General features: G+C 41.2%; 1 protein-coding gene across 3 annotated transcripts in view; it reads right to left on the bottom strand.

Moving 5' to 3' along the window:
• FRY (FRY microtubule binding protein) overlaps positions 1-21,527 on the bottom strand; it is a 454,114-nt gene that overhangs the window by 268,592 nt on the left and 163,995 nt on the right. The window lies entirely within an intron of this gene.

Raw genomic sequence — 21,527 nt, 5'->3', positions numbered from 1 at the left:
TAAGGGAACAGTACAAACTGCTTAGTTGGCTTGATTTTGTAATGTCACACATTCCACAATGAATCTTATGCTCAAACCTCTCATTTCTAAGACTCACCAAGCCCAGTGAAGCTTATTTTATTTTATTTGTATGAAAAGGACAAGAAGCAAAGCATTGGATTCCTTCCTCTACCATGGCTTTTGATTTCACGAATTCTTGCTATCAGGTGTCCTGATATTGGTTAGCTTTGTTTCACATTATCATTTAGCTTGACCAGGGGATTAAATCAGAGTACTGTATTTTAATAAGGACAGGTTATGTTGGAGGAGGTGGGATTTGGCCAACTATCTCATAAACCACAGGATCCTTCCCAAGTCCCAGTACATTCATGATTAATGTTTTCTAAAAAACAACAAAAAGTAATAAACCATGTTAATAAGTATTTAACACAGCAATGTTGGGCAAACTCCCCAAATCAACACACAAACAGGACTTCCTAGATTAACAGTTCATTTTAGAAATGGAAGGGAAAGACTGCAATGTACTTTTATTTTTGTCTTAAAAATATTTTAAAAATTCAACACTAAATAAAACTTTTAGAACTATGTCCTGAAAGGCCCTAAGATACTTTATTAATTTAATTAGTTTTTCAAACTCATTACACTCACCCAAATGGCAAGCACTCAATCACTCAGATTTCCAGCTCCACTTATACACTTTATTCTGATGAAATCTCTCATCAGATTGACTTCTTTTTAATTCATGTGCATACTCGAGTTGCTGAGCTGATTTTATCGCTTGTACTTTGAATGTATGGATTCTAGGTAAAATAGACCCAAAGGTTTTTACCTTGAAACAATTATTATATCTGAAAATAAATTTCATACCTACACCCATCTGATGTGGTGTTTCCTCAAGACTCAGATGGCAATGAATGAACAGGTAGGCTACACAGTACCCTGAGATTAACGATGGCACGGGCTCTCAAGGCAGGGCCCCATGTTGGCTCCTGGCACCAGTGCTCACTAGCTTTGAGCCCCAAAGTAAGTTATTAACTTTGCTAAGCCTTCATTTCCTCATCTGTAAAATGGGGTTGTACTTTCTTCCTACAGTTGCTGGAAACAATAAATAGCACTATATATGAAACGGGCTCAGCATAGTATCTTGCCCATAGTTAACACTTCATTACATTTTAGCTACATTGTTTTTTTTTTTTTTTTTTTTCTTTTTCTATGAGACAGTCTCACTCCGTCGCCCAGGCTGGAATGCAGTGGTGCAATCTCGGTTGACTGCAACCTCTGCCTCCCGGGTTCAAGCGATTCTCCTGCCTCAGCCTTCCAAGTAGCTGGGGTGACAAGCATGCACCACCATGCCTGGCTAATTTTTGTATTTTTAGTAGAGATGGGGTTTCACAGTGTTGGCCAGAGTGGTCTTGAACTCCTGACCTCAGGTGATCCGCCTGCCTTGGTCTCCCAATGTACAGACATGAGCCACTGCGCCCGGCCCATTCATTCTTACTATGAATCCTTGGTGACTCTAGAATAGAACTTTTTTTAAAAAAAAAAAGCTAAATACCTTTTTTTCTTTACTCTTTATGCGGTTTAAAAGATATATTACTTTTGAACACCAGTGGTAACTATTTGGGGGGAGCAAGTTGGAGACATTTAAAATCAGTTGCAATAAGCAAACATGCTATCGTATATTGCTACTCAAATATATAGAGATTCTCTCTGTTGACTTTATTTTCTAAAAAATTTAACTGGCTTTTTAAAGTTTTCAATACTTAAATATATAAGTTTTCAGTATTTAACTACTACAAACATACTAACTTGCTGAGAATGCCACTCATATATATTTCAAGGGAAACTATCATAAAAATGTAAATGCTACTTAGAAAATAATGTTTTCAATGGCATCTAGCTTTCACTGTGAAGAGTGAATCAGCAACCAAGAGCCCAGTTTCTGTCTCTTAGAACCTGAAATCTTGTCCAGTGTATGTTTTTTTTCATTTGAGTACCTTTAAAGAGGGCATATACTGTAAAAGAACAGAAAAGGGCTTTTGTTTTGTTGAAAGGCCTGCAAATCAAATAGAATGACACCTGCTGCAAGCTGAGTTGAAACATTTATCCTTTTGTCTCCTCTCTCTCTGGGGGGCCTAAAAAAAGTAGTCAGAAGAGGCACCTGGACAGAGGTACTTTAAAATACAACAGTAAAATCTGAATGTGTCCCTGGCTTGCCAATGACTTCAGTTATGATTTAAGAGGACCTAAAGCTATCTCAGCTTTCACACCTGTAAAAAGAGGGATCCTTCCTTAAAAATTTTAGGAGAACATACAATGAATTGTCAAGCATGGAATAAGGCATAGATATTGGGGGCTGAGTGAAAGATAACAGTAATACAGGAAAAGTGGAAGAAAATGGTATCAAAGAGTAGGAAAAAGGTCAGGCACGGTGGCTCATGCCTGTAATCCCAGCACTATAGGAGGCCGAGGCGGGCGGATCATGAGGTCAGGAGATCAAAACCATCCTGGCTAACACAGTGAAACCCCGTCTCTATTAAAAATATGAAGGCCGGGCGCGGTGGCTCAAGCCGGGCGAGGTGGCGGGCGCCTGTAGTCCCGGCTACTCGGGAGGCTGAGGCAGGAGAATGGCGTAAAAACCCGGGAGGCAGAGCTTGCAGTGAGCTGAGATCCGGCCACTGCACTCCAGCCTGGGCGACACAGCGAGACTCCATCTCAAAAAAAAAAATAAAAATAAAAATAAAAATATGAAAAACTAGCTGGGTGAGGTGGCGGGAGCCTGTAGTCCCAGCTATTCCGGAGGCTGAGGCAGGAGAATGGCGTGAACCCAGGAGTCAGAGCTTGCAGTGAGCTGAGATCGCGCCACTGCACTCCAGCTTGGGCGACAAAGCGATACTCCATCTCAAAAAAAAAAAAGAGTGGGAAAAAGTCAGAAAGTGGCCTGACACAAGTGATGACACTAAATGAATGACACCATCTACATCTGTTGAATATAAATAGTGTACTTAAAAATACATGTATTTTTATATTTAATCCTCACCTCAAACCTATGAAGTAAATACTGTTATTAGCCCCATTTTACAGATGAGAAAATTGAGGCTTAAGGAGGCATAAAATAAGGTCAAACTCATATGGTTGGTAAAATTTAGGTCTATTTTAGACCATGAGACATTTATCATAACTTTGTTATTTTTTTTTTTAATCACAAGCAAGGTGAGAATCATGCTTACCAAGTTCTTCAGAGAAAGTTCAGGAAGAAGCTGGGCACAGTGGCTCATGCCTGTAATCCCAACACTTTGGAAGGTCAAGGCGGGTGGATCACTTGAGGTCAGGAGTTCAGGACCAGCCTGGCCAACATGGCGAAATGCCGTCTCTACTAAAAATACAAAAATTAGCTTGGCGTGGTGGCACCGGCCTGTAATCCCAGCTACCCGGGAGGCTGAGGCAGGAGAATCACTTGAACCTGGGAGGTGGAGGTTGCAGTGAGCCTAGATTGCGCCACTATACTCCAGCCTGGGCAACAGAGCAAGACTCCATCTCAAAAAAAAAAAAAAAAAGTTCAGGAAGAGATGCTAAGGTACTCCTTAACATAGCAGAGGTGCTTCAGGTCCCATTGACTCTCCCAGCCTAGTCACTGCCTTCCTGCCTGGCTTTAGCCTGGCTGATGCATTCCCTGGGGGCTGTAGCCGATTCCGAGAAACCGAGAGAAGAATGCCTTTATTTTTCACATTAATTTGATTCATTAGACAGGCTGTGATCTCTACAAGGATGCCTGACCTAGAGTGGAGGTGGGGTGATTGACGATGAAAATCTAGTCTGAACTCCACTCTCCAATTTGGCAGGCACAGAGGTGGCAATGGGCTGCTTCTACCCTGGCATGGGTCTGCATCATCCCAGGACTCAATCCAGGGAAAGGGTGCCTATTTTTTTCCATCAAGATACCACATGGGCTGGTGGTAGTTCTGGGTGGTCAGTGGGAAGGAGGTAGGTGGTCAGAAGAAAGAAGTGACCCATTGGTCACCTGTGTACCTATGTCCTAGCAAGCCGTGTGTAGCAGAGTGGGATGAGAGTGGTAAAGGATACAGGGATTATATCTCACAATCTATAGCATTTACTCTCCTCCTGCCTTGATCCCGATTATAACCATCTGTCCTGTCTCTTCCTCCAGAAGACCTGTGTCTTACTCAGCTTTGTGTTCCCTACATTTCCATAGCACACAGTAAGTCCTCATGCAATAAACATATGTTGAGCGAATAAGTGAATGAGCGAGCTTGTCATGCCTGCCTGTTATCTGCTGCCTGTGGGGAAAAAAAAAAAATGTGTAAGAAATGCAATTTTTTTGTTTTAATTCATACTTAATTTACTTTTCTTAAAAGCATTTTGGACAATTTTTTGAGGCTAAGTTGTGTGGCATTCAAAAAAAATGTGAAAACAAAGCTTTGCAAACAGTCTGGATGCATGCCAACATCAAGAGCCATTACCTAATGATTTTAAACCATCTGATGGAGTTGATTGGGTTAGGATCCCTTTCCTTGTAGACGGATGCACGTGGGTACACATGTGTAATTACTGTCACAGAGTGACATGTACATTCATGAACAGAATATGTTAGGCAGAAAAGAAATGTTTCACTAGCATCCTGAGGAAACAAAGGAAATCACTAAATGCAAGAAAATAATTGCTTTATCAATTTTTGATCAGCAGTCTCAACTTCCAAAAAAGCATGAACTACATTATATTCCCACTATTATACATTGTATCTTAAGAACAGTTCCAAATCAAATTAAGCATCCCCTGAGTTGAGATACAAAGACAACAGTTACAATCAATGGTGACAAGTATGGAAAAAGGGTTTTGTTTTTCTTTAAACAGTAGAATAAGAGGCCTTTTAGAGATAATCTAAAGGACAAAGTGTTGAGATAAATAACAAACTTCTCTTTTGACCTATTTTTGATGCACTATTTGGACAGATCTATCCTATCCTAAGAAATATTAGAGAAAAAATATGAAATGATGCCACACAATGTCCATGTGGTAAGCATCAAACACAATAATCATTCCCTTAAAAAAATCCAACCCACATATATAAATCTTCACAAAAATAGATGCAGCAAGTTTTGAAAAACATTTACTCCATGACTATCCACTGCAATTTTTTTCAATGAATTGAAATACATTTAAATGTTTTGAATGCAATAGAACTTCATTATAGCAAAGCTTGTTGTTGTCCAGATTCAAACATAAACAAGAAAAATCATGTCTTCCAAAATTGTTTTCATTGAAACATAGCAGCAGAACTCATTTTTTCTTCCCTACTCAGCTCCCCTGCGAAGGGGTTCTATAAGGAACCCAGAGCCAAGACAAAGCAATAGGAAGTCCAGCACAATGGGAAGCCCCTGAAGGGTTTAAGCAGAAGACAATAAAAGACCTTGAGAAGCGGCAGCAGGGAGTGGAGGAAAGAAAGCCTGGAATTTACCCTGCTTTCTGCTCTGCACATGGAAGGCCCCCTCCATACGTCCATTGTCACCCAAGGTGTTTTGATAGGTCAGGAGCGGGGTAAAAGAATGGTATTTATTGAGGCCTAATATTGGGGCCTGGGGCTGGGCTGTATATCAGAGGGCATGCACAGACAAAGATGAACAAAGGGGCACACCGACTGGGCACCTGCTGGGCACTTCTCTAAAACTGGCGCTGAGACATCATTAGAATGAATTAGAACTAGGGCACCAGTTAACCCGGGCCTGCACACTAGTGAAAGGAAAACAGCCTCTCCGCTGACACTGCCTCGGACAACTGAATGGTGACTTCAAGAACAAATATTCCGGCCAGGTGCGGTGGCTCACAGCTGTAATCCCAGCACTTTCAGAGGCTGAGGTGGGCAGGAGTTCGAGACTAGCCTGGCCAACATAGTGAAACCCTGTCTCTACTAAAAATACAAAAATTAGCTGGGCATGGTGGCAGGCACCCGTAATCCCAGCTACTCAGGAGGCCGAGGCAGGAGAATCGCTTGAACCCAGGAGGCAGAGGTTGCTGAGATCATGCCATTGCACTTCAGCCTGGACAACAAGAGTGTAACTCTGTCTCAACAACAACAACAACAACAAAAAATAATCAAAGGATATTAATTAGAAGGGAAGTGACATTGTAGACCAGACCATGCTCTATCATATAGAAGCTGTACTGCTGGCAAAGTTGTTGAGCATCTCATTTTCCTCGTCTGTAAACTAGTGCCTTGTCACACAAATCTGTTATGAGGATTACATGAGTGCCTAGGCAGATGATAACTGTCATGTAGCAAATCTGTAGCGAGAAATGAACCCAGAATATGCAGCGCAAAATTCCTCCTTAACTCCACAGTCAGGTTAGGAAAAGAGAACAAAAGGAAAGAGAAGAGAGAGAACCTGCCGATCATAGAGAGACCCCCACCCCCATCCACCTCTGCTGGCTACAAAGGTAAGGCAGATCTGCCCACAAGGCTGGAAGTTTTGGAAAGGTGAAGAAAGTCTAAATACATGCACATACAAACACTATTACTTAACATTTTAGTGCTTCCAATGTTTGGTGCCCAGGGTAAACTTCCATTTGAGTAGAGGTTCCGGTTAGGCTAGTATCATCTCAAAATTTACCTAATTTAGTCTTCTCATCAACCTCTCAAAGTAGGGCCTGCATATTTGGACATTATTAACCTGTAGCCAAAACCAGGAAATGCTGTAGTTCATACATATTTTGTACACATGAAGATTCGACCTCAATTTCTGCAGAATAAGGTCATAAGCACACTTAGTATTTAATATATTTAAAGACATGTATGCAAAGAGAAAACATGGCAGCATTTCCCCCACTGCCCCTTAGCATGAAAGCATACAATATTAATGATAACTTTATTATCATATTTTTGAATACCACCAGCAACCTGAGAAATTATTTACATTCAGATACAAGCAGGTCGAATATAACTGGCCAAAATAGAAGCCAACTATTAATACATAATTATAAAATATTAAGTCCCTTCTGAAGAAGCAAAAAATGGCATTTGCGGCTGGGCACGGTGCCTCACACCTGCAATCCCAGCACTTAGGGAGGCTGAGGCGGGTGGATCACTTGAGGTGAGGAGTTCAAGACCAGCCTGACCAACATGGTGAAACCCCATCTCTACTAAAAATACAAATATCAGCTGGGTGTGGTGGCGGGTGCCTGTAATCCCAGCTACTCGGAAGGCTGAGGCAAGAGCACTGCTTGAACCCGGAGGGCGCAGGAGGTTGTGGTAGGCTGAGATAGAGCCGCTGCACTCCAGCCTGGGTGACAGGGCAAGACTCTGTCTCAAAATAAATAAATAAATAAAATGGCATTAGCTTTGCATATTATTATTTACCAAAAATGCAGACACATAATGCTTCACAGTATTAAAAACACTTATATTTATATCAGTCATCATCACCCTTTAGATTTGCCACCTACAGGGGAACTAAGAAAATGTTGGTTCTTCCCTGTATGAACGATAATCTAGCAAAACAAAAAAACAGAGCATTCTCATAGTTGTATGAAGTTATTGGGTGATGTTCCTATTATTTGGTGATAAAAATTAAATACCTTTTAGGGCTAGAGTGAATATTCCCACCAGTGTCCCCAATTTGACACACAAAAATAAATATCAGAGTTTAAGTTATAAGGGAAAGATCAACTTTTCCTCAAGATACCATTTACTGTACATAATAATTAAAACCTATAATTTTCAAATCAATGAAGTTGAGGAAAATTAGAAATTCTGGATAGTTTTTTTAGTGCATGCTACTTAAATTTTACATTTTTTTCCTTCTAGGTGCTAAAATGTTTTTTCTTTCTAGGTAGAACCATGTTTATAGTTACCTACTAGCAAAGGTTGAAGGGCTGGGAATTAGGAAACTCGTGATTCTGCTTTCTATTTTGACCCTGATCCTACGACCTTGGACGTGTTATTTATCTACTAAAAGAAGAACACGATTTCCCATCCCCAGACTGCCTCGCCTCTTAGGACAAGACAATCTTTGGTTTTCTATACCACTGGGAGGAACCACTGCATAGGAAAAGCAGAACACCGGGTAATACATTATTCTGTATAACTCTTTGGCAAACACTATTTAATTTTTTGGCAATAGATTCACCTTCTTGGTTATGTTCTAATAAAGCTCATGTCAAGAGTATCCATGAAAACACACACTGGCTGACTAGCAGGAGAAGCTGACATAGGACCAAAAAATAATTGGGGATTAGAAAGCGATAAATCAATATAAAAACTATCAAGCTGTCTACTGTGAAGTTAATGAAGTAATTCAAAGTGCTTTGTTCAGCTTAGAGGAAAACCAATAGAAACTATATAACTAGACAATTCTTGTAGATCAGGAATAAACAACAGTCACACACCAGGTTATTATCACTGAGATTAAGGACAGTGGTCTAAGGAATTAAGGATATGTTACAGCATCACTTCCTTTGGAACTACCACTTTAAAAAGAAGTGTATACCTCACTGAGCATCACAGATTTCACCTTCAAAGTTTTCAACATGACCATCTGTTCATGGAGCTGTCTGGTACAGACCCCGGGTTTCTGCCTTTTAGAAGACGGTGGTCTAAGCCTGACAACAGTGGGGCAGAAAAACCCATACATCACCTTCCCTCTCACAGACGACGTTTAACTGTACAGTAGTAGAAAATGTGACTGTGAAGGAGCAAGTATATTTTAGAGGACAGAGAAAGTCTTACAGGGCGTGTGTTTAGAAAGGGTGGGAAATCACCACCCTCCTTTGACCAGACAGGCAGGGCTTTGTGTAGGAGGGTGGGGCTGTCAGAAACTGTCTGAATGATGGAAGGCAGCAGCTTAGCAGGCTAGTGGGAAGAGCGACTCCAACTGCACGGCTCAGCTTAGGAGGCACAAGTGAGGTCAAGAGTAATGATCTTTGCAGACCGTCTGTAGGGGTGAGATCACTCTGAGAAGCCCAAGGAAACAGAAGTGGACAGTCATGGTTCTGACTCTTAGTGTTAGCTATGGAGAAACTCAAGCTCATGGTCAGATAAGCCCTGCTCCACCCAGTAATGGCTCCAGTGATCCACTTACGTGTTTGACCTATTTCTTTCTCATTTATAAGGTGCACATGATACTGCTCTTTACATAAGGTTGTTTCATGATCTTAAAGGAGATTATGTAGATGAAAGGGCTTTGCATTCCCAGGGTGCTAATATTAGATTATCAGGGCTCCCATCAGTGTAAGATTCAGACAAATAAGAGGGTGAGTGGTCCCTGCTCAGCCCGTCCCCCTTAAAGAAACACACTGGCAACTTCCCTCCTTGTAATAGCCTGCTGGACTTTTAGTTTTGGGTTTAGGGACATGCCAGGGGTGTCCTGCTCTTTAAGTGGCCATTCATCAACTCCAGGAATGTGCTGGTGGTTTGCCTGAGTCTTATCCAAATGCCACTCTGGATTTTGGATAAATACAGGATGGGTGGCAACTGTGGTCAAATTACTACTCCACCCTACCACAAGCCTTATTTTCCACCTTCTTTGCTCCTCAAGGGAGTTTCCCCTTTTTCTTATCCTTTAAAATTATTTTTAAATATTTATTTGTCTATGAATTCTTATATCCTTACCTTGGTATATGATTTTCCCATATACAATTGAAATTTTGTGTTCATTACAAACAAGGGGTAGCAGAAGTGTAAGGGAAGGCACATGGACGTGGGCCTTCACCAGACTTCTGGATGAAAGATGAGATGACTAGACAATTCCAATAGTGAGAAATGTATTAGGAAAAAGGCTGAATACAGAAAAAGTACAGCAATATGCTCTCCTTTGGCTTTATATCTACTCTTCCAGAGGAGGAAACTGAAATTTATCAGGGTGGGTCCCACAGCAGAGTAATGATAGTAACAGTAACAGTGATTATTGCTGGTCATGTGATAAAACTGAGATTGGAATTCCGATCTGGTGCTAAGCCAGTGATATCCAACAGAAATGCAATGCGAACCACACATGCAATGTTAAATTTTTTAGTAGCTACATTAAAATAACCAACAAGAAGCTGGTGAAATTAATTTTAATAATCTATTTTGTTTAACCCAATATGCCAAAAATTATTTCAATAATTAATGAATATAAAAAAAATTAGTCAGACATTTAACATTTTTTTGTACCAAATAGTTGGAATCCAGTGGGTATTTTACAGCACATCTACATGTGGACTAGCCACTTCTATCTTGTGGCTATTGTGTACAATAGCTACAAGTGGCTAATGGCTCCCTTATTGGACAGCGTAGCTCTAGAAGATTCCTAAGTATTTTTGTGCCATGAGCCCTTTTAGCAGTCTGGTGAAGCCCATGAGTTCCTTCTCAGAATAATATGTTTACATAAATAAAATGTAGAAGATACAGGGTGACAAAGAAAGCAATTACTTTGAAACATAGTTATTCAACTATTTTAAAAAACACAAAATTGTGGTATTGTATATACCTGCTTCTTTAAATAGTGCTTTAAATAACATTATTCAGAGGCCTAATAATTATAAGAAATTTTAAACAAAATAATGATCATAAATAATATTTCAATATGCCTAAAGCAACTGTAATGATGATGAAAATATCTGTGACTTCAACCGGTAGCAAATTAACTTTGAGTTTTGGAGTTAATTTGGTGGGTCAAACCAAGACACTTTTCTAATGACACAGAATAGGAGGGAATACATTAGAAGGCATCGTTCACAGTCAAGGTGAGTACTGTTTCATGAAACCTCTGTTTTATATGTATGTATACACACAGTTAAATACTGGGTTGCAGTGTAAAATGTACTTTATATTGTGAGTTATGGTTTTAAAAAGTTTGAAATCTTCATACTCTGCTAGTGAGAATGCAAAACGGGTTAACTACTATGGAAAGAATCTGATGGTTCCTCAAAGAGTTAAACATAGAATTACCATATGACCCTGTAATTTCACTCCTGTACACATGCCCGAAAGAAATGAAAACAAGTTATCAAACAAGTATATGTACATGCATGTTCATAGCAGCACTATGCATAATAGCCCAAAGTCTTCAATGTCCATCAATGGATCAATGAATAAACAAAAGGTGGCATATATATGTAATGCAATATTATTAATCTGTAAAAAGGAATGAAGTTTGGGAACATGCTACAACATGGACGAACCCCAAAAATGTTATGCTAATTGAAGAAGGCCGGACACAGAAAGGTCACGTATGATATGATTCTATTTATAAGACATGTCCAGAATAGGTAAATCCATAGAGACAGAACGCAGATCAGCTGTTGCCAGGGGCTATGGGGAGTGAAGAACTGGGAGAATCTGCTTAATGGTGAAGGGGTTTTTACTTTGGAGTGATGGAAATGTGTTGGAACTAGATAGAAGTGGTGGTTGTGTAACACCGCGAATGTACAAAATGTCACAGAAGGGTCACCTTAAAATGGTTAATTATATGTTGTTTCACTGCAATAAATTATTATTATTTTTTAAGTTTGTTCTAGAGGGTCTTTCCGTTTGTAGTGTACTCATTTGTGGTGCTGCTACATCCCCACCTAGTGGTAGAGGCACCTTCTGTCTGGACTCCAGGACTGAAGATGCCTGACTTGCTAGGAGACCACTTTCATATCACAGCGGGAGTTCAAGATCTGAGGTCATGCCTAGGCCCATGCCTAACTGGGATGACTATTTCGTGTCTAGACATTGACAGTGATAACTGTCAGTCACCTGAGCTTCAGGCAGGAAACAAGGACGGTGTCTGTCCTGGCCCTGATGTATTTCTCAAGTTATGGAATCTTTCTGGGATTTACTTATCTGTCTATAAAATCAAAACAATACTCCCTACCACAGGATTACAGTAAATGTTAATATAAGGTGGCATAAGAAATGCATCTAATACCAGTAGATGCTCATAAAATGTTAGTTCTGTTCCTCATCCTTCCTGATTTCTAAAGATACTTGGTATGAACTTATGAACCTCAAACAAGATGCATCCAAGAGGGCTCCTCCAACTTCTGACTGTCATTGGAAGAAAGAAAAAGACTCTGGGTATCCAGAAAAAAAGTGGCAGGGATCTGGAGTGATTATGAAAAGGAGAAGACAGAGTACAAGCAGAGAACACAGGGCAGAAACTCAATATCATACAAAGTCAAGTGACAAAAGAGCAGCAGGGACCTGGTGAGCACCAGGTGTACAGAGGGGAGGGAAGAGAGATGGAAAGGGTCCAGCAGACATTCTCGTTATTGCCATGAATGCTACCTAAAGGTGACAGAGACAGAGACACACACACAGACACACACACAGACACACACACACACACACACACACACACACACACACACACAGAGAATACCAAGAAATACATAAGGCAAAAATATTTGGATATTTTTGTAAGTGAGCTTGCATGAAAGATTCCAACTCTATAACATGTTCTATAAAAATGAAATGGAAGGTTCTAAACTGTGAGATGTAGTTGCAAAAAACAACCAGAAAAGATGGACACCAAATCATGGGTTTTCAAATGATAAGGCCAAAGGGAATAAGCAACTCAAAGGGTAAACATGGGAGGAAACAAATCATGAAATTAATTTGAAATCAAATAGCGTAAAATTACCAGAGCAGAAAGCACTTGCTCCCACATCAGAATATTCAGGATCTGTAGGAAATTTTATAACGTGGTGCAATTTGGCTTTGGAAAAACATGGGAACGAAATCAAAACACCATTCTTACACCCTTCTAAGAACACTGGCAGGGTCACTGGGGCAGGTGGTGAGCAGAAAACCCCACAGGCAGGTCAGAGAAGCAGGCCTCCCCGGCAGACCTTCCTGGGCCCAGCAAGCATCCCTCACCGCAACAGTCATTTCTGCCCCGTGCACTCCACAGCCTTCCTGCTTCCCTCCTCCCATCTCGTTCTCAGGGGTGACCCTGCCTCCTACGTGGCACTGGATAGGAAGTCCCATTTTTCTGCCACCAAATCCACAAAGCCACCTTTGTCCCCCTCTCCTCACGCTGCTTCTGCCTCCGGTCCAAGATTCTCACTCCTATGGGTCTCTTGCATCTTAACCTTTCCCTTTCTATGAAATCTTTCTTGCCTTTATGAAAACATAGCCAATACCTCTTGTCTCACAAACAAACGGAAACACAACAAAAAACCTTATCTTATCCCACATTTCCTTCCAATTCTGATATGATTTGGATTTGTGTCCCCATCAAATCTCATGTTGAATTGTAAACCCCAGTGCTGAAGGTGGAGCCTCGTGCGAGGTGATTGGATCATGGGGTAGATATCTCATGAATGGCTTACCATCATCCCTGTTGGTACTGTCCTCATGATGGTGGGTTCTCATGAGATCTGGTGGTTTAAAAGTGTGCAACACCTCCCCCCTCACTCTCTCTTGCTCCTGCCATGTGAAGACGTCTGCTCCCCTTTTCCTTCTGGCATGATTGGAAGCTTTCTGAGAGATCCCCAAAAGCAGAAGCCACTATGCTTCCTGTATAACCTGCAGAACCATGAGTCAAACTTCTTTTCTCTGTAAATTACCCAGTCTCAGATGTTTCTTTACAGCAATGAGAGAACAGACTAATACAAATTCCTAGCCTACCTTCCCGACTTCCCAATCATTGCTTAATGTCTCAACACAGCTGCCTTTATACGCAGCCTTCAGTTCCTCTGTCCATCCCCCTTCCCCCTTCAGCCCACTTCAGGCTGACTCCTTGGCCACACTTCCACTAAGGTGACCAACAGCTTCCACTTAGCCAGTGGGCACTTCTCAGCCCTTAACTGAAATTGCATCTCTGTAGCATTTGATGTAGCTCCACACCCTCCTTCTTGCAACTCTCTTTTTCTTGCTTCCATGACCTTACACTTTTCTGGTTTTCCAGGTGTGGCATGGTTGGCCTCTGCCTACCTCTTCAGTCTCACCTTGCACCTTCCCTGCCACCCAGCACTCCTGCACCTCAGGGCTCAGCATTGCTGTTCTACCTGCCTCCACCTGCTGTTCCACCTGCCTCTCTTCCCTTGGCTAAATTCTATTTGCCCTTCATCCATCTAAGTATTGCTTCCTCAGAGAAGCCTTCCCTTAACTCCCTGGTCTAAATCCAGAGCCACAGTTGACATTTCTTATTGACACAAATACTTTATCACACTGTATGCATTTATTGTGTAGCTAGTTTTCAATATGCTTTCTCCCTGTTTGGACTATCAATTTCACTAGGTATATTCTATGTTTATTTTGGTCACCATCTTACTCCTATGTTCTAGGACACAAGGGGGACACAATAAACATAGCACATGGTAGACACTTAGTAAGTAATTACTGAATGAACAGCCATGGTATTAAATGAATGAATGAACAGATCTTCTCACCAATGACAGGGAGTCAGAGCAGGTCGGTGACTTTACCCTGGCTGCTTCAGGTCTTTAGTCTTCTCCATGTAAAAGCTGTTCATATTTTTTTTAGGCCCTTGGGTATCTGTTTGAACAAAGTCCCATTTAGACTAAGAGAAGCATGATGGAGAATAAGCTGGCAGCAAAGGGTGGAGAAAAGCCAAGGAAAGTAAGCAGCTGGAGAAAAACAGTCTCAATTTTCTCAGTGTTTGAGTTCTGACTTCCGTGACACAACCTCTGACTGTGTCAGTCGTAGATGGGGCTCTTTCCCTAGCAGTGTAATGTAGACTTGGACGCTGCAGAAGCTGTATGTGTGGGAGGAAAGGAAATGCATGGATGAAAGGGAAAACAAATAGAAGCTCTGAAGACAGGATTGAAATCCAACATATCTGGGAGAGGTGGATCTTATAAGTCATTGAATCAAATCTACTCACCATATAGATGACAACCTCAAGGCCAAGCTGTAAACAATGTATCCAAGGTCCTCACTGGTGGGAGAACTGGATTGACTAAAATCCACTGCCCTTTTGTGTACCCTCAAATGCCTGTTAAGGTAGAGAGCTGAGACATCGATCCTGTTACTTCTTGTGTGTTAAAGGAGAGGTTTCTCATTGGAGCTATTTCACATCCATGCTATTCAAAGCAAGGTTTTATGTCTACTAAAGACTGCTTACATCAAAGCTATAACATCTCTAGTAAATCTGAAACTCTTTTTCTGCTTCAGAATAACTGGAGGTACTACAAAGCCCCAGGACAGGTGTCTAACTAGGATTGGCCACCCTTATCCTTTAAAACACTGTTAGTAAGATCCTGTTGATTTGAATGTTGATGGGGGGCAGGGCATTCCTTGCTGCTCTTGTTCACTCAGGTTGGGAGAAATCAGCTTGACAGAGTCAGTGGCAATCAGCAGCAGACAGCTCTTTCCTCATGTTTAGTTACTTCACTTTCACTCCTCACAGCCAAGTTTCTTAGAAACTTCTCTGTCTCTCCTTCCTAATCCCCTTCCTTCCAACTTACTGCCATTCCAGCACATTGGGAATGAGTGTGTCATGACTACCAACGTCTAAGCCCTATGGAACTTTCCAGTCCTCACCCTACTTGGCCTCTTGACAGCATTTGGCAACACTGGTCGAGTCTTCTTTTTTGAGACGTTCACTTTACTTGGCTACTGTGACATTTGTCTCCTCTGAACTCCTACCTCTGTGACTATTTGGTCTCTTTGCATTAAGGGCTCCTTCTCTGTCCCTCCCTGCAATGGCAAGAATAACTCAGAACTCCATATTCAGCCCTTTTCCTTCTCATATATAAATATTGCCTAGGATGTTTCATCTGAATCCAAAGCTTCACTTATTGTCTGATGTTTCCCAAATTACTTTTACACCTCAGACCTCTCCATGGAAGTCCACGTCCATTTGTTACCTCTTTACATCTTATTGTCCACCTTAATCCGGATACTCCTCAGGTACCTGAAATTCAACATGACTACATCTGAGCTAACTACTTTCCTTCCCCGGTTCTTACTTTCTCCTTTATTGCCTGAATGACATCATCATTTTCTAAGTCACTCAAGTTAGAAATTCAAGATTTTTCTTCCTTCTTATCCTCCAGATTCAAAGACTCAGCAAGCCCTGTTGAATCTACCTCTTAAACATTTCTTGTATCTGTTTTCTCATTCTCATACCTACCATCATTCTGTTAATTAAGGTACTTGTAATTCTTCATCTGGATCAATGCAATAGACTTCTTATTGGCTCAGTCCTCATAACTGCTGCCTGATTGTTCAATGCTTCTCAATCCCTTTTGAGATAAAGCCCAACCCTTTGTTGCCATACAAGACCCCTTCCCACCTCTCTAACTTCATGCAACCCTGTGCTTCAGCTATAGGGAACTGTCTGCAAGTCTGCCAAAACACCAGGCTGTGAACTACTGTTAGGCCCTGCCCTATACATTCTGCTTTTCTTTCCTCTTAATTCCAGCTCTAACCCTTACCCATTCTGAGCAGCTCTGACTGACTTCCCCAGGTAAAGTGAAATGCCCTTGCTTTGGGCCCCAGTAGTACTTGTTACCTGATCTTGTGTTTGTAGTTTACTTCTCTATCTCCCCACTAAACTGTAAGCTCCTTGATGGAAGAGGAAGGCTGTGCCCCTCATTTCTGAATTACCAGCATCTAGCATAGTGCTTGGTACATAACAGATTCTAAAACATGCTAGCTGAATAAATAAATTTAAGTATAAACATGAGGTTTATTTTTGTGGATGAGTTCAGAAGCATTGGGTATGATAGCATCCCTTCCAATACAATAAATATATAAAATATAATATTCTTTTGCTATGTATCCGCCAAGTGATTCTTTGTAGAAATCTACAGAAAGAGTGAAACAATTGTTTCATACAAATCAAAGGCTAGCAATCACATGACAGTACCGAATATTGTGTTTTTATTACAATATCCAAGCTAAGAGATATAAATTCTAGAGATTTTGATATCTTCTGTTACTAACCACAAAATTTCCTTAAATGCCGTAGGTTCAACCCTTAGAAAACAACAAGGCAAATGCAGGATGTATCCATGAATCTTACAATGCTCTCCAAACACTTGTCAATGGCCAGGCTTAATTTTACTGGAACACGCTTACCTAGCTGATCATTCACGAAGGAGCAGCTCCAGCCAAGAAAGACCTCTATGTCTTACTCTGAGGTTTTCTTTTCCAAAAAGGAGCTAGCTAGCTAATTCATACACCTTCACATCATGCAAAGGTCCACAATGTCTTTGAATTTCCCACATGGAGAAACTGTGGCATTTAAATATGATGGTTATGGTCGAGGAATGAGTTCAGACATTGTTCTTGTTTTTGCAAACTTTCTTCTGAGGACCAACTGAGGTTATGTCAGAGGCATTTCTTCAGAGAGCCTAGCCATGAAGCAGTTACAGTTTTATTCATTTGCTCTGGGTGATTGTTCTTCTTGAACCCCGAGTCTACCATGTTATCTGCTGTGGTAACCAGCAGGTTGGTGGATAGGCACAGCCCTGCTGGGATACTGGAACCACAGACAGCACAGGCTGAGCCATGCCCACCCTGCACAGCATCACCTGCACACTCTGCTCCTGATAGGGCCACCACTTAGGGCCTGACACATGTAAACACTTGGAAGCACAAGAAATGTTTGCTTTGTAACAGAAAAAAATCCCAATATTTCTCAGGATGCATAATGCCCAGAAATAGGCCAAGAAGAGCTCAGGGCAAGCCAACTATGTCTAAAAACTGAACTGGCAAGTAAACTCACCCCAGGTTTTGCATATGAAATCATTCGCCACTAATGGACTAGCTCTTGCAGAAGTTAGATGTAGGTGTGAGGGAAGTCAGTAAAGAATTTGAGTTCTTATTCAAATTTCAAACTACTCTGACCCTTACCCAACTCCTGTGCTTTACTTGGAGGATGAAAATAATAGCACTTGTAGGACTGATTGCTAATAACAGGCTGCATAATAGATTACGAAAGGGTTTTGTATCTCAGGTAAACTACTAACTCTCACAGGCTCACATTGAAGCACGGAAAGGTATGTCTCAACTTCTCTCCCATTTCATTAAACAAATGTGTGTGTGTGTATAGGCATGTATATATATCATTCACATTCACACACAAACACACACACACACAAACACACCCTGGGATTAACTCCTTAGCCAATTAAGAATGCAGCCTTAGCAGTATAAAAAATACTCTTTTCTCATGTAATTTTAGTTAACAACCAAAACAAAACAGGGCAAGTCTAGCAAAGATCAATCTGGTTCTTTGTTACACTTTCGGAAATGCAGCAGTGTAGGATAAGCACCGGCTCCACACCAGCCACAGTGGACTCCTTGTTTTTCCTTAAAAGACCGAGCCCAGGGCCTTTGCATCTGCTCTTCCTTCTGCCCAAACTTCCTCTCTCCAGGTATCCATGTGGTTTGCTCTTTCTCTTTCTTCAGGCTGTCCCTATCAACAAGATGTTGTTTCCTGACCATCCAATATAAGGTGAAATTTCCTTCCCCTGTCACTGCAACTTTCTTCCCTTGCTTTATTTTATTCAAAGCACATTTCACTCTCTGAATAATACATATTGACATGGTCTTAGTCTCTCACCCTCCCCCACCAGAATATAAGATCTGCGAGGGAAGGAGCTGCGTCTGTTTTATTCACTGTTATAATTTTAGCACCCAGAACAATGCCTAGCATGTGATAGGTGTTTAAGGAATATTCAATAAATAAATAAATAAATTATGTTGCAATTTAACTTACTCTGTGTTATATAAAACTGTGTCAACTTAGCAAGTAAATTAATGTCAAATAATATCTACATTAGCAAGTGCTTACAACAGTACTGCTCTGCTGATGAACTTTGACAAGCTATGGGCCATGCTAAATTAAAGGTCAAGTTTGACTGTCTCCAAAAACATTTCATTTTCTCCACTGCTCTGGGTGGGTAACCTTGTGATGACCAAGGGTGATGTGCCTGCTGGACGATTTGTCCAATCCCTAGTTCTCTAAATTTGATTAAACTCTCCCTACTCCAACCAGAAAGAGAGTCAGCTCAGTGGACTGGCGGCTGAGAGATCTGGGGTGCCTCTTACCCAAACACTGCATTCGATGGCCAAGCACAAACATGGGAACTGTCTGTGTGGGAGACCAGGTAGAGCCAGGGCAGTAAGTACAGAATTAGCCATTAAAGCCAAGGATGCCCAAAGTAAGGAGAGACAGGGCATCACGGAAATGGCCTGGGTGGGTTCTGGTCTTGGACTCACACTTTCCAGGTGACTGGAGTGGGCCTACATGGGCAGGTTAGATCCATGTGAAAGGAGCTCATGAACATCACCTTGGCGCCTTGGTCCTGCAAACTGTAGGCATTCTGGTTTGTAAATGATGTTCTTTCTGGTTAGACTGAAAACAACTTCTATTTCCCCACATTATGAGTGAAATACTTCAAAGGAATTTGACCTTTTAAAAATCATCAGGCAGACAACCTGAAAGGCCTTTTGTGATCAATGTGGTACAGCCAGAGGAACATTTAAGACTCGGCTGGTGAAACAGAAAACTTAGCAGTGGGCAGCATTAATCTTGTTAATATTTCTAGCTAATAAGAGTCTCACTTTATACATGCTAGCTAGACCTTTATCTATGTGTAGCTAAAGGATATCACTGTTAGCTCTAGGACAACAATGGTACTGTTCTGTCCCGTTAGATATTTTTATTAATGATTTGGATAAAGCCAGAGGTGTCATACTTATCACATTTAGGAATAAAGTGAAGGATGAGGGCACTAAATATAACAAATAACAGCCAGGATCTCTTCTATAAATGGTTGGGGTAGGGTGGAATAATAGGTCAGATATATTAAAAATAATGTTTTATTTCAGGGTAAATGCCAAAGTGCATACCCCACCAAAAAAATAACCTATCAAGATTAGGATGTATCCTCTACTATTTATCTGTTTATTCACTTTATAGTACATCTTACAATTTATAATTATATATTTCTTTGTTCACTTGTTCACTGACAGCCTTAATATATGTTAAGTTCCAAGAGACAGGGACAATTTCTACTTGGTTTCTGGCTGTGTCCCCAGTGTGACTAGCCAAAAGAATAAATTATGCAAAGGATAGGGGAACACAAGACTAAAAAAACAGGCTGTGTAAAGACTTGGGATTTCTCATAGACTGCAAGGTCAGTATCAGTCAACCATGCTGGGACTATCAAGCATAACCTAGATGTCTAGAACATGGGATGGGATCATCTTGCCTGGTTATGTCCATGGAATTATCCTCCCACTTCAGTGGGTTCCAACAGACAAGGGATACATGTTAGGGGCTGACTTGTGCCCCCCAAATCCATATGTTGAAGTCCTAACCCTCAGTCCTCAGAATGTGACTGTATCTGGAGACAGGGCTTTTAAAATAACAACTAAGATAAAACAAGGTCAGTAGGGTGGGCCCAATCCAATATGACTAGTGTCCTTTTAAGAAGATTAGCGGCCGGGCATTGTGGCTCACTCCTGTAAATCTCAGCACGTTGGGAGGCTGAGGCAGGCGGATGAACTGAGGTCAAGAGTATGAGACCAGTCTGGCCAACATAGTGAAACCCGTGGGCGCCTGTAATCCCAGCTACTCAGGAAGCTGAGGCACGAAAATGGCTTGAACCTAGGAGGAGGAGGAGGTTGTAGTGAGCCGAGATCGCACCACTCCACTCCAGTCTGGGTGACAGCGCAAGACTCGGTCTCAAAACACACACACACACACACACACACACACACACACACACACACAGGGAAAAGAAGATTATCACACAGACACATACAAAGAGCACGGGAGGACACAGGGAGAAGACAGCAATCTATAAGGCAAGGAGAGAGGCCTCAGGCCTCAGAAAGAACCAACCCTGCCAGCACCTTGATCTGGGACTTCTAGCCTTCAGAAATGTGAGAAAACAAATGTGTGTTGTTGAAGCCAAACCACCTGCGGTACCTTGTTATGGCAGCCCTAGCAAACTGATACATAGGAACAACTGTTTCACCAACCAGTAGCGTACAGTTTCAAAACGAGGTGACTTGGGGGGCAACAAATACTTTCTTCAAACACCTGAACAATCATTATGTGGAAGGAAATACAAGGAAAAGCTTTCTGACAAAATGACACATCTGAAAATGGAATGAACTTGATCTACAATTTACTTATTTATTGAATATATTGTTTACTGTCTGACTCTTCTGCCTAGCTGTAAGCTCTACCAGATCAGACACAGTAAACAGGTGCTCAGTAAATATGTGGAGTGGATCAATTTCCTCTGGAAGTGATGGTTTTTCTGTCATGGGAGGTATTGAAGCAGAAGCTGAACACGTCTGCCACGAGGATGTTATTGAGAAGCTTCATGCACAGGGCACATGGTTAGGCTGCTTCAAGGTCCTTTTTCAATGTTGAAATGTTCTTAATCTGGTTTTACTTCTACTAATGAATCAAACATAGGCATTCCTCAGAAAAGGTCTACATGTTCATAGAACATGTTCACAGATCTCAGAGAAAAGGTCTACATTTTTTCTCATCTAAAGATTCTATCGAAGTTATCAGGGCCATACACTTATATTTTGCCTTTTCCCAACC

This window comes from Macaca fascicularis, chromosome 17 (assembly GCF_037993035.2).
Source record: "Macaca fascicularis isolate 582-1 chromosome 17, T2T-MFA8v1.1".
NCBI lineage: Eukaryota > Metazoa > Chordata > Mammalia > Primates > Cercopithecidae > Macaca > Macaca fascicularis.
Note: the sequence above shows the minus strand (reverse complement) of the source record. Positions and strands in the feature narration are given on the sequence as shown.